This window comes from Schistocerca gregaria, chromosome 8 (genome assembly GCF_023897955.1).
Source record: "Schistocerca gregaria isolate iqSchGreg1 chromosome 8, iqSchGreg1.2, whole genome shotgun sequence".
Taxonomy (NCBI): domain Eukaryota; kingdom Metazoa; phylum Arthropoda; class Insecta; order Orthoptera; family Acrididae; genus Schistocerca; species Schistocerca gregaria.
Genome location: NC_064927.1, coordinates 341,939,833 through 341,955,346, shown reverse-complemented (window position 1 = coordinate 341,955,346; position 15,514 = coordinate 341,939,833).

Here is a 15,514-nt window from a genome sequence, read left to right as displayed (position 1 = left end):
AGCAATAAGATGATGCTACCGTATATGAGGAAATTGATTATGCTACATATTTCTTATGATGAAATATTGAAGAAGTGTCAATGAATATGTATCTGTATAACAAGGTAAGGAAGAATGAGTAGTGATTAGGGATTCTGATTTCTCTAAAAGGATGCTGGAAACCAAGAATCATACTTTCAGAATTATGGAATGTATGTATATGCGTAAATGTATCACAATGCCGACGAAAATTTTTTGGACACTGTTATAATTATAGGATTTAGTTTCTACACATTTGTAACGCAAATTCTCGACCTGTGAAATTTTTTATATGAGACTTTCACTGTAGTGCATACTGGTGTCGTAAATATTTCGGTGAGAAAGTAAAGTGACCACCTTCACGTAATGCGTTGTGAGCGGTCAGGTGTGCCAGCCGCCTTGAGAAAAACTCATTAGAGTGTGCCTTTCAGAGGCACAGGTGGAGAAAAAAGGAGGACATTAGCCTCGCTATTGACATTCCTTTGTCGAAAGCATCGCAAATACGACACGCTCAAACTTGAAAACATATGATTACACTTTGGAGCTCTTAATTTATGAAATTTACTAAAATGCTTAATGAAACTATGAGAAACATTTCATAACTACTGTCTTTCTAGGTGAGAGATTTTTTTACTACCTTCTGAAGTGCCATATGGCTAATGAATGATGTTTCATGCCTTCCTTTGTACATATTTGCTCATTTTGTTTAATATCTAGTTTGTAGCTTCATTGCAGCATTGGTTAAAATAAAATTTAATAGATGTACAAATATCACTATTTTGTATCTACAGACCCAGTAAAGAATACTTTTATGATGTACTTTCATAGAAAAGAGAGCACAAATTGACATTTCCCTTCACAGGAATTACATAAATAATTTTTGTAATGACAGTGTACCAAATGTTACACTGAAAACAAACCCTGTCCTTTTGTTGTATCCCACTATGTGCTTGTGTACCCTTGTGTATTTGTTTTCTTCCTATCTCTGTGTACTGTTTCATAGAATTTTTTCTCTTCTAATGCTAAGCTACATTCACTATGATGAGGAGTACTGTTATTCTCAAATATAATTTGCCTTAATAATATGTTATTTACTTTGTAAAGACGTTTATACATTATTTGTTCTGTTTTGTTTTAATGCTCAAGTGTGAAATTAATGTTTCGAAAAGTATTCTCATTATTTTATATACACTCCTGGAAATTGAAATAAGAACACCGTGAATTCATTGTCCCAGGAAGGGGAAACTTTATTGACACATTCCTGGGGTCAGATACATCACATGATCACACTGACAGAAAACAGGTACATAGACACAGGCAACAGAGCATGCACAATGTCGGCACTAGTACAGTGTATATCCACCTTTCTCAGCAATGCAGGCTGCTATTCTCCCATGGAGACGATCGTAGAGATGCTGGATGTAGTCCTGTGGAACGGCTTGCCATGCCATTTCCACCTGGCGCCTCAGTTGGACCAGCGTTCGTGCTGGACGTGCAGACCGCGTGAGACAACGCTTCATCCAGTCCCAAGTTCCCTTGCCGGTCTAGGAATGGTAGAACGATGGGTTCGATGACGGTTTGGATGTACCGTGCACTATTCAGTGTCCCCTCGACGATCACCAGAGGTGTACGGCCAGTGTAGGAGATCGCTCCCCACACCATGATGCCGGGTGTTGGCCCTGTGTGCCTCGGTCGTAAGCAGTCCTGATTGTGGCGCTCACCTGCACGGCGCCAAACACGCATACGACCATCATTGGCACCAAGGCAGAAGCGACTCTCATCGCTGAAGACGACACGTCTCCATTCGTCCCTCCATTCACGCCTGTCGCGACACCACTGGAGGCGGGCTGCACGATGTTGGGGCGTGAGCGGAAACGGACTAACGGTGTGCGGGACCGTAGCCCAGCTTCATGGAGACGGTTGTGAATGGTCCTCGCCGATACCCCAGGAGCAACAGTGTCCCTAATTTGCTGGGAAGTGGCGGTGCGGTCCCCTACGGCACTGCGTAGGATCCTACGGTGTTGGCGTGCATCCGTGCGTCGCTGCAGTCCGGTCCCAGGTCGACGGGCACGTGCACCTTCCGCCGACCACTGGCGACAACATCGAAGTACTGTGGAGACCTCACGCCCCACGTGTTGAGCAATTTGGCGGTACGTCCACCCGGCCTCCCGCATGCCCATTATACGCCCTCGCTCAAAGTCCGTCAACTGCACATACTGTTCACGTCCACGCTGTCGCGGCGTGCTACCAGTGTTAAAGACTGCGATGGAGCTCTGTATGCCACGGCAAACTGGCTCACACTGACGGCGGCGGTGCACAAATGCTGTGCAGCTAGCGCCATTCGACGGCCAACACCGCGGTTCCTGGTGTGTCCGCTGTGCCGTGCGTGTGATCATTGCTTCTACAGCCCTGTCGCAGTGTCCGGAGCAAGTATGGTGGGTCTGACACACCGGTGTCAATGTGTTCTTTTTTCCATTTCCAGGAGTGTATTTACTTATGTCATAATTCCTGTAACACTGACGTACACGTTGATTTCTATTCTTTTGTAAACCCTGTTTTACTACAAATGTTATCTGTATTATTATGTTTTTAATGATGTATTTTGTACCTTTGTTATTGTATTCTTATGTTATAAAATTGTAGTTGACACCAGTTCAACAAATTAAGTAACTTGTAAGAGTCATTTCAGTGCACACGTTTTTGTTGGTCATAGTATATGTACAATATGTGAGAAGTAGCGACTGATGGTGTTTGCACGTGTGTTAACAATTCAGCAAGGGACTGGATAACAGCATTGCTGGTTCTAAGGGTATTCCGAAAAGTTTTGTGAGTACACAAGTGGTGGTTTATGGACTTGCTATATTCTTTGCAAGACTCTTTGATGGTGGTTGTGCACCTGCACAGTCGCAACAGATGGCTGATGGCCGTCTCTACATGGACTACAGTGGGTCTGCATCTTTGATGGCCCACCAAAACCGTTATTTCTACAAGGACTCCACTGGGTCTGCACCTCTGGTAGCCCACCAATAACGTAATCTCTAACAACACTACAGTTATCTGCTCTGTGATGACCTACCTATCAATATTCTTCAACTTCGACTGACTCTATTGTGGGTTTGCTCTGTTGTGGCCCATTACCTGTCTGCATGTCAAGAATCAGCACTGTCTTTCCGTTGGAAGGACAACACTACTTCTTCAAGGCTGCATGGAAATCCACTACTTCTGTCTGCATTTTCTTTTACTGCTCAGACTTTGAGAAAACAAACGGCAGTTTTACTGCGATGAATGATCACGATTGCCATTATGAACTGTGAGAAAATTTTAGATTTTGACCTACATTGTATTAATAAGTGTGTGCATTTGATATCTTTCTCACTGTAATTATGAAAAAAAAATTTCAAATCTGTATTGGCCAGTGCCCAAAACAATTTGTAAAATTTTTTGTGAGGAGCATGGCGGCTATGTAAGTAGGCTGTTAAGGTTTTCTTATTGGTAACGCCTCGTAGAGCTCTGTATGAAAGTCACTGACTGTGCTGTGTGCAGTCTGAGGCTAGTTTGCATTGTTGTCTGCCATTGTAGTGTTGGGCAGCTGGATATTAACAGCGCGTAGCGTTGCGCAGTTGGAGGTGAGCCGCCAGCAGTGGTGGATGTGGGGAGAGAAATGGCGGAGTTTTGAAATTTGTAAGACTGGATGTCATGAACTGCTATATATATTATGACTTTTGATGACTATTAAGGTAAATACATTGTTTGTTCTCTATTAAAATCTTTCATTTGCTAACTCTGCCTATCAGTAGCTGTGCCTTCCGTAGTTTGAATCTTTTATTTAGCTGGCAGTAGTGGCGCTCGCTGTATTGCAGTAGTTCGAGTAACGAAAAGTTTTGGTGAGGTAAGTGATTTGTGAAAGGTATAGGTTAATGTTAGTCAGGACCATTCTTTTGTAGGGATTTTTGAAAGTCAGATTGCGTTGCGCTAAAAATATTGTGTGTCAGTTTAAGCACAGTCTTGTATAATTTTTCTAAGGGGACGTTTCAAATGCTCAAGGAGCTGTTTCAGCGGATGAGCATAACCATAGAATAAAACTCTGAGGCAATATCAACGATCTTGGAAGTAAACAGTCGTTGTTGTAGTGCCAAAACTGGGAAGGAACCGGGCGAAGAATCCAGGAGCAACAGGACAATAACCTTCTCCCGATCCTAAGTACAGTCTTTGAGAGAAAAATCGTCAAGAGACCACGACAACGTCTCCGGAAAGATAAAATCGTTCCTGACCCACAATTTGGGTTAAGAGAAGGCCACTCCACAACGCAAACACTTTTATTCGTTGTAGAAGAATTAAGTATAGCCTTCAATAATAGGATGTTCTATGAGGCAATTTTCCTCGAAGTATCATGTTGCTTCGGGAGCGTCTGACACGAAAGACTATTTATAAAGTCTTCGCGTTGTGCGTCTCCACATCATCCTTTAGGGTATTGAGAACCGAACTCGAGAAGCGAACTTTCGTATTTCGAATCGGCGATTCAGCCTCAGCCCAGCGAGCGATAAAAGCCGGGTTTGGTCCCAACATTCCGCTGTGCACGCCTTGGACTTATTCCAGGAGCTACGAGTGATGCAAACAATCTGCGCATATTACACAGCAATTATCACAAAAAGCAGACAGCTCGAAGGAATTCAAGACACAGGTCAAGTGGCAGAAGGTACAGCATCGCAATGCTACCAACAGCCACGTTAAGATCATCACAAAAGTCACAGACCTGGCGTCTCAGAAATCCAGCTTCTCAGATGACTAAAAGAGTCTCAGAACTACTTAAGTGTCAGAAAAATGTCCAAGAAGTTAGGGGCAGGGCATCCCATTGGCTTGAGGCACTGTACTTCTATATTTAACAATGATAAAACTTAACTCAGTTTTGTACATACACTTAGAACTTCCCGTTTTATTATAATTTCGTTGAATATCTTTTTGATGTTGACAGTTGACAGTTCGTTTTGCTTCTGGGATGCTTTCAGTTGTTGTTGTTTTTTTTTTTTTGTCATGTTAGGCCTGTTGACTTCCTCTGTCTCTATGTATGAGTCTTTATTTTTTGCGATTAATGTCAACGAAAGTGTAGCTTTTTATGGGATACAAATGTAGGAGAGTAGGTTGACCGTCTGCACTGTTTATTTTAGTATGTAGTGGAATTTAGTACGTTTTGATCTTCCGAGGACTTCATAGTTTGTAGGTACTTATGTTATACGGGAAAGGTGACAGCGACATTTATCTTCACCAGAGCAAATTAAAACACGTTATCAATATAATATGGCTTAGAATATGGCAGTCCGCAGTACAAAGTCTGAGCTTCCTCTCAACTGTGGACTATTTAAAGGACTTTCCTTCGGCCCGCTATGGACGATGCTAGCTCTTTTCGTGACAACGTGGCTAATACTCACATACAGAGGCTCCAGACTCTACGAAATAAAGTGCTGCGGAGGATATTCCACCTGTCAGCCAGCTTCTCAGGACACTAATCACAGAAGTAGACCAAAGTGCTGAAAGTTCTAGAAATATTTAAGAAAACTGCTATGAAGTTGTACAACCAAGCAAGTGAGACAACAAACACAATTATCCGGGAACTAAGAAAGCCGAATAAAACCAGACCTCTATAAGAGACCAGGGGCCCTAATAAGCAAGTAGTAGTGTTACGCCCGATGTAAACTATCAGTTAACAGTTCTCCCTAAAGAGAATGCAAATCAAATAAAGAGATGTTCCCGAAACCTCTACTCAAATGGAGCAAGCGGTAAATGTCATAAAGATAACATTATTTTTGTCACAGTCGCTGTGTTATTAGCATAGACCGCTCGCATCACTCGTAGTATCTGGGGTAAGACCGAGATGTGCACAGAGTACAGTATGGGACCAGGCACTGACCCCTTTTAAAGAAATAAGGAAGCTACCATTTTTCAAGACAGACTTAGTATTTTACGACGGTAAGGGGCAATCGTAAGCTTTCGATTTTACCCCAATGTCTACCTAGTTGTCCTAAAAATTTATCAACTTATCACCGACGTGTCCTCATAAATGTGTCAGCTTACCGCAAAAAGGGATAAATTTCCCCAAAAATGTATAAACGTTTATAATAAAATTTTATCAAATTACCCCAAAAGTTTTCTCAGAGGTAGTTTTACAATGCCTGCGAAAAATAACTGTGTGACTCAGTGGTAAGTTTAATATGAGAACGATAAGTCTTACCTATATAAATAGTAAATAGATAGGCAATAGTATGGGAGGTGCCTCGCATCGGATGTCATCTTTCCGTGTTAGAACACACTGTGCTGCCGGCGGTTCTGTACCCCTGCAACCACCACAGTGAATATATATACTTCCTCCGTCTATGTTATTTCAAGTCATCTTAGTCCTTTACTATCTTATTGTATCAAATTTATGTCATGGTTGGGTGTCCTTTCGCTTGATATAGTGTACGTGCCAAAAAAATTTCAACGTGTCATTGATACGTCGGTATGTTGCGCTTTCATTTTAGTGCTCTCCATTTCAAAGATTCGACACTGATACACTTATCGACTTGTTGCTCAATTAGTCTTATGTCTTGACATTTATTCATAATGGTGTGAGGGTGAATGAAGGGCGGAAGATGTGAGAAAACGTTCTGTGGAGGGGGGGGGGGGAGGATGATTATTTAGATCGTTGGAGGCCCCAATTTTGATCTTTCCATAATTATGTCTTTCATTTTCACTCATTGCTCACTGTGCTTATATATGGCTTTTTCTCGTTGTGCACCATCATCCTATTTGCCACGATGTCTTATTTATTTTGTCGACTACGCCTCTTAAGGGGTTTCATCTTTGACTAGTTTTAATGTTGATTTTTTTTTGCCCCTTTAAATACTTTTGATGAGATCTATAAAATTATTAAACAATTGTTTCTTAAAATTTCTCCGTGAAGTTTAAAATTTAAAAAAATCTTTAAGTGATTCTTATACTATTTCGATCATATATATTACATGGCATCCTTTGCTTCTTATGTAGTTCATCGGGGAATGGTGTTTTAATGCAGCGAAAACGGTTGTGGCAATAAAGAAATCACCTATTACAGCTGTCCTACAGATCATTATACTTTCATTCATTTTGAATATTGTGTTTAAGTATCATGAACTGTTTGCCTGCTACTGTTGAAATTTTTGATACCAATCGTATTTTGTCCTGTCTTGAAATCTATAGCAAATATGAGGACTGCGTATAATAAATATGACTGTCTTTTATTTTATTTAATAAAGCAACTTGAGGCGGTGAAGTTGTATGTTTAATTGTTATGATTAAGTCCTTAGGTATCAAATGTGATACCATTTATGAAAAGAATTCACTTTGGTTTCAAAAAGTTCTGGGGAATATTCATTTTTAATTAAAATTTACTCAAAGCAGTTAACACAATAGCAGCCCACTTGCACTTTTAATATGTTCTCGGGCGTCAAGAGGTTAAGTGTATTGTAAATAGAACTGAGCGCATAACACTTCCTTTGTGTACTCGAGAAATTACATCCACATCTACCTGCCTCTGTAGTCGATAGTGCTAAAACTCGCCTGTCTGGTGTTGCTTGACTCAGAAGGAAACCTCTTCGAATCCTGGTGGGGAATGTCAGGGAGGCGGTGGCATAAGGTGCCTCATCACTATCCTTTGGGCATATCCTGATGAAATTCCAAATCTCTTCTCAGTAAGGCCATGTGACACTGTTGGCTGTGGAAATTTGAGGTCGGCCGCTCCCTTGGGGTTTCTCGAGTGGAGTGGGTTTTGTAAATCCTCGTTGCCAGTTTCGTAAAGGCCTCGTCGCTGTTGCTGTGAGGACCGAGTTGCCACTGTTGTTACGGTAGGCCGAATTTCTGAGATCGGGAAGCGACTTCTGGGGCAGTACACCGCTAAGGCAATTTGTCCGTGCCACTGTTACACAGCTATGCCCAGGGGTCAGGTAACAGGACTGTAGAACCAAGGTTCTACAACACTCCAACAAATCAGTGACAAAATCACACACATGAGTTAAAAAGGTTTATTTATCTTTGTGACTAGTTGAATAAGGAAGTCTGCAACACAGCTTGTTATATAACACAGAAAAGGCCCTCAATGGCGAAGTGCAAATATTCGTAGGTAATCACCGCACATTACCTGTTCAGTTCTAGGAGTGCACTAAACGGCGTTACCTGTCTAAGTCATACCTGGACGGTGATCTATAACCACATGGGCGGGGGCTGCTCTTTTCTTCCGAATAGGCTTCTGTCCGTTGTCATCCAGTTATTGACAGTTTTCACTCAGCCGGCAACTGGCCGAGACGAAGTCGATATCTTCATCCTCAACGTGCCCGTGGCGCTGGTGGAACTCGCGCAAGTGGCGAATCTCTATGGCACCGGCACCAGCTTGCATCTTTGCACCTGTGATTTTTTGGCCCTGGCTGTCTCTTGTTCGGACGACACAACAGTGGGCCACTTGCCAACACCAGTTTTCACCCTCTACCTTCTCTCACCGTCGTCATACGACCAAGAATATAACACTTCACTACACCGGCATTAGTTACACTTTACAAATAGACATAAAACAAAAGTCTCAAATATACGCAGGGAAAGAGCCAACGTGCGTGCAGGAAGAACAATATTTCAAGACAGGCGGTTGATCTCACTCCGTGGGATATCCCAGCCAACAATGTCATGTTTGCTTTTCACCATGTCCATTTTGTCCATTTAAGAACAACAAATTGAAATATATCTTCTATAAGACGCAACACGAGTAACAAATCTGATCAGATATTTGGTAAGCTCGCTTTGTATTAATTAAAAAATAGCGTAAAAGTGTACTGAATGGCTTCTGGGAGCCAAGGAACACAAAATATAGTATCTGTGTTCAACGATATTATGTATTACGTTGTGTAACTTTTTTACAAAGAACTTTGTATTTTACTGCCTTGCTTGGCCTTAGAGGCTATGTAATTTCTGGCACTCGGCAGAGAATGAGCTTGAACGTACTAACCGCTGTTTAAAATGGCTCTGAGCACTATGGGTAGTCATCAGTCGCCTAGAACTTAGAACTACTTAAACCTAACTAACCTAAGGACATCACACACATCCATGCCCGAGGCAGGATTCGAACCTGAGACCGTAGCGGTAGCGTGGTTGCAGACTGGAGTGCCTAGAACCGCTCGACCACAGCGGCCGGCCCTCTGTTTCACTACCTGCAAAGGGGCAGAGTCCCCACGAAGTCCACCCTCCCGACCAACTGCAATAACAAAGCAATGCGTGAGACTAATGAGACTTCCACCGTAGGGGTGAGCAGCATTTATCAGATTGTTCCATTATGCAGATCCCATCACGCGAACTACATCACTGTGGCGTGCTGCACCGACGCAGAGGGAAAAGGAAACCTGCGCGCAGAGTACACAGTTTGTGCGCTTTCAGGGCTGCTGATATTTGCATACGCACAGCATGTGAGATGCGCATCGTGCCGTATGAATCCAGTTGTGAAGGGAAGGCGTAGGACCTTGCATACGTTTCCTGTATGAGTGCATGTGCGCGTGTGTTTGTCTGTCTGTGTGTGTGTGTGTGTGTGTGTGTGTGTTGACGCCTCGCCAGCAGTACAATAATAACGCGAAGAATAATTCAATTTCGGGCGAATTTTTACACGTTTCTGTGGCCTTGGAGGCGCACTTCTCCTATTGTTGGTTTAGCTGAGAATCGTCAGGTCCTGGGTACGGAAGAGAGAGGGCTGCAAAGAGCAGAGAGGGAGAAAAAAAAAGTGGAACAGTAACTGTGGCAAGGGGTGAGCGGAGAATAGCCGGGGGGATGGGGGAACGGAATAGGGAGAGCGGAATATAATCTCTGCACAGTGGCCATCCGGTAATGCAGTTAACTGGTGTAATTTCCGCCTCTCTCTGCTAACTGCCGCGTGTAACGGAAAAAAGGGACGAATCTTTATTCCGAATAAATATTTAGTCGCGCGTTGATAGCTGCTGGATGAAATTAGACTCATTTTCCCTCGGGTGCCGGTTTCCTTCTATTTTTCTCCATTCCTCCTTTTTTTTCTCCTTTCCCCCCATTTGCCCGGCTGTTTATTTTCGCCTGCAGCGCTGGCCGTTCTGTGACGTTTGTGCCTCGTGTTGTTAGCTCTAGCGGCACAGAACGCGTCGCAGCAAATGGAATGTGGCCCAGATATCGCTTAAAGATCTCGGTCTGCGCTGCAAAGAGTTCGCAGTTCACCTCGGGTCACGTGCCCCTGAGCCAGAGTTTACTAGCGCCCGTAATTCATCCGGCGTGTAAACAGACCTTCTTAATGGGCCGCTCCAATAGACCTGACGCCACCTCGGCTTCGCGTCTGCAGTAACGGCCTTAATTATCGCCGCGTAATTTCGTCGCTCGTACTTTAAAGTGCCGTTGTAAATTATTCGAAAATGCGAACGCGGCTATAAAAACCGAGCGTTTTGGCCTGGCCTCAAAGAAGAGTGAATTCACGAATCAACTTCCTCTTCAGAAATCCGCCAAACTGGATGGCACGGGATTTGTATTGGCACGAATAAAATTGGCAATAATTTCATTTTATTTACTTCTCTGATTGTTTTTTGACAAAGAAGGAAAGTTTTTTGATAGCCTTCCCAGATGACCTTCACCTATTGGTCGGTGGCCGAAGTCGCGAGGATATAGAACCAAAGATAGAGAGGGCTATGGCATAACTACAACTGTGGTGCCATCATACCAAGATGACCAATTCACCCACTAAATCAACTTACCATATACTAAAAGAGCAGCTAGTTAGGAATCCAACCGTGATAATTGAGGGCACACCGGTTCTTCGGAGACGGGAGAAATGTTACTTGTGAATCATCATCGGCCAATGGTGGAAATTCGGAAGGCACAGTGAAACTGTCACCCAGAAAGCTTTACAATTATTAAATAACCTCATTTCCATTGGACACAAAAGATTTCACCTTCCCCCTCATCTGATGAAATTATATCATAACAGCGTATTAAAGTCAATAGTGGGTTACGGCTCGGGAGTCGGGGCTCACAGGCTCACGAGGGTGGTGCCCGCCGTGACAGTAAGAAGGGTACTAAAGAACATGCTATTAAGATCTGTGGGGGCTTGTAGAACATCGCCAGGGGGAGCCCTTTTACTCATAATGGGGCTCTGGACATGAAAATCAGAGAGCAGGCCGATGGTACTGCGCTAAGAAAGACAACATCACAAAAATTGAAGAAATTATGGGAGCACCTGTTAGGGTTAAGGGTGAGATAAGAAGGAGGAGTGAAGATTTATGGCAGGAGTTATGGGAGATGGACGAAACTGGCAGAAGGACTTTTCAGTTCTTACCAAATGTAAGGGAGAAAATGGGAATGAAATATTTTGAGCCGACTCGGGGATTGTTTTACTTCCTCCCTGGTCATGGCCCCTATCCCACATATCTATGTCGGTTTGTGAAGAGGGCGACGCCCGCGTGTGACTGTGGCGCCTTGGAGGGTACTCCTGACCATGTGGTTTACGAGTGCCCCCATATCGATGATGTACCAGCCACACTACGACAACATCTGCCGAGTTACAATACTTACGACCTACTGAGACCAGAAGAGACGTTTCAAACGCTGGATACATCAGCCAACGAGGTTTCACGAAAAGTATTGACAATATTCTTGAGAGACTTTCGTGACTAGTTGCTAATCACCAATTGTGTCCAGCACCCCGATCCCGTACCGCCTGTTCGTGGATGGGTCGACTAAACAGTTGGAATCCGCCACGTGCAGGACAGGAGGGACTGGGGTGATCCATTTCACGGATTTGACGCATGCACCGGATATGACGTAGATTAGTTAGTAATTTAGTGGAATAGAATAGTATATTAGACTAGGAACGTGCAGTGACAATAAACTCCTAGCCTGCCTTGTATCAGGGGCACGCTCATCGGGTTTAGCTCGATGAGCAAGACACTCAAGTAGGTTTATACTAACACTAGCACACATGTGACGCTGCAGGCAGTTAACACTAATCACCAGTAGTCATTAGAAAGTAATGCTAACATTATAAATAGTCTGCCCATTAATACAAGTAATACTGTCTGTAGTCTTGCAAATTAATATGAAGTAGCTGCAATTGCAAATAACATTGTAGAATATTAGGACCCACTAATCATTAAGGTGGTGGGTTATTCTTGTATAATTATTATGATTGGAAATAAAGAATATTTTTATAAAAAAAAGAAAGAATGTTAATAATAGTAATACACCTCAGATTTTTTAAAGGACTGAACTCCCATTTATAAAATACTTTAAACGTCTGATTACAAATGAGTGAAATTGCGCTCTACCAAAACTACATTTCGGTTTTGGTACAGTACACATATGACATGGTAAATGGTAGGGTTACTTGTAGCATTGGTAAGGAAAAAAAAAACGTAAACGAATCTCTGAGAAAGCAAATGGGAACCGACGACTTCTCTTTCTTTTTTTTTTAACACATAATTAGGACTACGTATCGTTGACTGTTAGTCCGTTTTGAATTTTATATCCTTCCAGATACAAATATCATATCATAAGTAATAAAAATTAGTTGACCGCGTAGATTCTGTTCTTTTAGGCAAACAAAGTAATTACGTTTGAAGCGAGTACAGCTTACATGCCCAAGCATAAAGTTTTTGCCACGGTTCTAACCACGTGGTCTAGGAGCCTTGCCACGGTTCTCGCGGCTCCCCCATCGGAGATTCGAGTCCTCCCTCGGGCATGGGTGTGTGTTGTCCTTAGAGTAAGTTTAAGTTAGATTAAGTAGTGTGTAAGCCTAGGCACCTATGACCTCAGCAGTTTGGTTTCATAGGAACGAAACAGAAAATATTTTTTTAAAATTATTATAGTCATTTTGTACTCAATAGAGCGGTCTTCATCATGAAGAAAGGCGTATGTTTTCTGGTGTATCTGATAAGTGCGAAAGTTGTTTAGGAATAACAGAAACATGTTTTCTGTAAACTTGTATTGAAGCGAAGCTTAATATGTTTCTGTTACGCATTTTTTAAAATTTTTTTATTTTGCGTTTTTCGAGGTAACTGCGTTTTCTGGTGGTTAATGAATATCTTCATTATTCTTTAATTGGTACTAAAGCATCCGTCTGTATCACGTTACAAATCAATAATTTTGGAGTAAAACCTGAACGAAACATGGTCATTTTCAATTTTTTTGTGGATTGTGTTTACTTTTAACTAACAGACAGAATTTAGACTCACAATCTTGAGCTAAATAAATAAAAATTTCGTATGACTAGGGCCTCCCGTCGGGTAGACCGTTCGCCGAGTGCAAGTCTTTCGATTTGACGCCACTTCTGCGATTTGCAAGCCGATGGGGATGAAATGATAACGATTAGGACAACACAACACCCAGCCCCAGAGCGCAAAAAATCTCCGACCCAGCCGAAAATCGAACCGGGGTTCTTAGCAATGACATTCTTTAGCGCTGGCCACGCAGCAACTGGGGCATACACATTGAGCTCCTATTGTACATATCGTTTTCAGCTCCAAGATATCTCTCTCCACACACTCACACACACACACGCACACACACACAGTAGTACCACATTTATTGTTCCAATCCACATTTTCCTCCGTTCACAGAGATTGGCAATCATCTTTTTTCGTGACTGTTTCTCGTATGACATAAAAGTTGATAGCTCGTAATGAGCTGTTTTGAAAATTGTGGTTCAAATGTTCAAATGGCTGTGAGCACTATGGGACTTAACATCTTAGGTCATCAGTTCCCTAGAACTTAGAACTACTTCAACCTAACTAACCTAAGGACATCACACACATCCATGCCCGAGACAGGATTCGAACCTGCGACCGTAGCAGTCCCGCGGTTCCGGACTGCAGCGCTTAGAACCGCACGGCCACTGCGGCCGGCTGAAAATTGTGAAAATACGTATTGCTTCAGACTTTTCTGCATATTGAATTTCGATCCATCGACAAACACATTTTATAGAATTGTGTTAATGGTATAAAATTGTTTTGTCATCTATGTTTCATCCTTTATAGATACAATGGCTGCAAATATGTGGGTGTTGATCAACTTCTCTTGTGGTTTCATAGTATTTACAGCGTTTCTTGAAAAGGTTTAAGTGCTCTCTGAAACTAAAATTTCGCAAACATTAATCGCTTTGACGCTAATAACTCGTCACAAATAATATTTAGAAGCATGAAATACATTCTTACCATTTTGTAAACAAATCTGAAAATGTTTAGATTTTCTTATGAGTTCTCTTTCTCATACGAGACGGATAACCTCACAAGAAAGATTGCAGCGTAACTGCGCATGTTCAATAAATGAATAAAACAAGATACATATGTTTTTCCTTGCTACTCACTACTTATTTAAATAGCACCAGCTCGAAGTAATATTTCCAGAAGTGTCGTCTGCAGCAGAACACGAACAAACATTGTCTCCGACTCTCTACGATGCGTTAGTTATCTTTGCATTAAATAGTGACTTCCGTGTTATTTTCGTAACTACGGACGTCTATGTATATTTATACTAATTTTGGTCTTTATAAATGAAAAGCGTAGCGACAGTGTTCATTGTGTATCTTTGTCCGCCCCAGGTAGCTGAATGGTCAGCGTGACGGATTGTCAATCCTCTGGGACTGGACTCGATTGCCGCCTCGGTCGCGGAAGTTTCTCCGCCCAGAGACTGGGTGTTGTCGTGTCCTCTTCATCATCCTACCCTCCTCATCGACTGCAGGTCGCCGAAGTGGCGTCATATTGAAAGACCGGCACCCACCGTACTGGGGGGGGGGGGGGGGGGGGGGGGGGGGGGCTAGCCATACGATTAAATAAATAAATTGTGTGTCTTTCATTATATTACTGTAAATGTATTCATATTTATCTTATTTCAAACAGTATTACTAGCAGCATGAGAAGTTGTTGAGTTTCAACTTATTCTGTGTTGGACAGCTTCAGTATGAAGTTGGAAGCATTTAGGTTTGTCAGCGCTACCCACGAGTACGAATGTTGTCGACTACTTATTTAGAAAATATAAATTAATCGATATGCCACGGTGGGTCTGAGAGTGAATTCTCACTCTTCAGCGCTGATTTGAAACCCTCTGCCGGCAGACTGAATCAGTGTACCGGATCCGGACTCGAGAACTTCATATTTTGGATGACCAGCATTCCTGCGATGCAGGAGGCCTTCTGTGGCGTTAGGGAGGTACGAGATAATGTACTAGCGGAAGTAAAGCTGTGCGGGTGGGTCGTGAGTCATTATTGCATGGTTCAGTAGCTGCAGCACTTGCCCCCGAAAGGCAAATGTCCCGGTTTGGAGGCGTGATTTTAATCTGGGAAGAAATTTGAAATATGTTCCGCAACTCGGGAGTTTTAATTAATTTAAATGCTGTTTCATTATTCTGGGTCCATTTTAAAACTTTTTTTGTACAGCAGTTGAGTCTGTACGTTGCCCACAATAATAAAAATCTGAAATGCGTATTTATTGCTCAGAGAGACAAA